Source organism: Arachis ipaensis, chromosome B05 (assembly GCF_000816755.2).
Source record: "Arachis ipaensis cultivar K30076 chromosome B05, Araip1.1, whole genome shotgun sequence".
Taxonomy (NCBI): domain Eukaryota; kingdom Viridiplantae; phylum Streptophyta; class Magnoliopsida; order Fabales; family Fabaceae; genus Arachis; species Arachis ipaensis.
The window spans coordinates 102,207,643-102,208,073 of record NC_029789.2 but is presented as its reverse complement, the minus strand read 5'-3'; positions in this window follow the sequence as shown (position 1 = coordinate 102,208,073).

Below are 431 nucleotides of genomic sequence, written 5' to 3'. Positions count from 1 at the left end.
CCACATTCCAACACTTACAACCCAGGCTGGAAAAACCACCCAAACTTTGGGTGGGAAAACCAGCAAAACCAACATAACAAGTCCACATACCAAAACTCCAACCAAAGATCATACCAAGCCACACAAAACACTTACTCCCAACCATCATATCATGGCCAAAATAATCAACCTACCCAACCTAATCCGAACCAACAATTTCAAGATCAATTAAACAGGATAGAAGGAATGCTTGCAACCATGAGTCAAGACATAACCGAATTGAAAGCTTTTAAGGAAGAAGTAAATTCTAACCTGCAAAACCAAGGAGCTGCCATCCAGAAGCTAGAAAATCAAATTGTGTATTTGTCTAAGCAAACCCCTGGGACAAGCGTTTCTCATGCTGCCAAGGCTATTGCAAGGGAAGAATGTAAGGCCATAACCCTCAGAAGTGG